The sequence below is a fragment of the Zingiber officinale genome, chromosome 5B, assembly GCF_018446385.1.
Source record: "Zingiber officinale cultivar Zhangliang chromosome 5B, Zo_v1.1, whole genome shotgun sequence".
Lineage (NCBI taxonomy): Eukaryota > Viridiplantae > Streptophyta > Magnoliopsida > Zingiberales > Zingiberaceae > Zingiber > Zingiber officinale.
Window position 1 is genome coordinate 65,230,532 of NC_055995.1, and position 1,218 is coordinate 65,231,749.

The 1,218-nt window shown below is 38.9% G+C and overlaps 1 long non-coding RNA gene across 1 annotated transcript; it reads right to left on the reverse strand.

Moving 5' to 3' along the window:
- Window positions 1-587: 587 nt before the first annotated feature.
- Window positions 588-1,008, reverse strand: LOC121987448. The gene is made up of 2 exons (XR_006113595.1): window positions 952-1,008; window positions 588-862 (listed from the first exon to the last, which is right to left on the reverse strand). It is a non-coding gene; the product is annotated as an uncharacterized LOC121987448 (long non-coding RNA).
- Between the last annotated feature and the right edge of the window lie 210 nt (window positions 1,009-1,218).

Consider the following 1,218-nt stretch of genomic DNA (forward strand, 5'->3'; position numbering starts at 1 on the left):
TTAACCACTGCAGCAAACATTGGAAACAAAGACTGTCAGCTTTATCATAGAAATCAACTAAATCAGAGAAAGAACAAACATCCTTTCATTTTGGAAAATATGATCAATGGGTGAACCTTAAGATATTTAACATGAATTCATGGAATTATGGTAGGTGTAGAATATCTTCTAAGCAAAACAACAAAACACAAGAAAAAACCAACCTTGAGGCGGAGAGGACGGAGTGGTACAAAAGAGGCGGCAGCAAAAGAGCATGCGGCTTCCATGAAAGGTGAGGGATTCGTCAATACCGAGGCTCGCATCATATTAACCAAAAATCCAACTCCTCTGTTCTCTTCTTCGTCCTTTTCCGTGTTCTCTTCTACTAGTCGACCACTTAAATACCAACTCCTAGGCCAGCTGGATAGATCCATGAATTTAAGTTGCATGGGGCTGGACAAGCATGACCTACATGGAAGACCATTTCACGTATATGGAGACAAAATTATACTAAATTAAATGAATTGTATATTATAAGGAACACCATCAACTCAAAATTAATCCACAACCTAAGGAATACGAATTAAATTGAATGCAAAAAAGAACAATGATTTCAATCTTTGGGCCATTGTAACTAATTTATGAACCCAAATATCATCTCTTTCACCCTATATTGCACTATATATGTAGTCTTTATTAGCAAACATGTAGCATAACAATGTCTTTGAAAAACATCTTTTGTATCAGAACAAACAAAAATGAAAAGGAAACAAAACACCAGCCCACTGATACTAAATGGTAAAAGGATTGTATTGGATGTTGTGGTGATTTACTGCAGCCCCAATCTGCATATAGGCCCGTTCTTTATAACATTGAAATCAACCTGAAACCAATGATAATTATGTCTTAACCCACAATTCTCTAGCTACTGATGTATTATAATCCAATCATGCTTTTACGGTGTTTCTATACCTTTGGTCCAAAGAGATCTCTGATGTTGTCGATTCCATACAAGATCATCGTCGGCCTGGGTTACACAGAATAATGGTAAGTAAAAAGTACATTTATTCTAGAAGAGAAAAAAAGGGTGTCATGCTTCGCAGCTTTGGGTGGCGCATGGCGTACAGGTGAGGTGGATGCTCGGAGTCGTCGTCGGTGCTTGTTGTCATCGCTGCTGGAATCAAGAAGGGTGGGCTATGGAGGTCCGGCCGGCGACAGTGAAGAGAAGAAAGAGCTGTC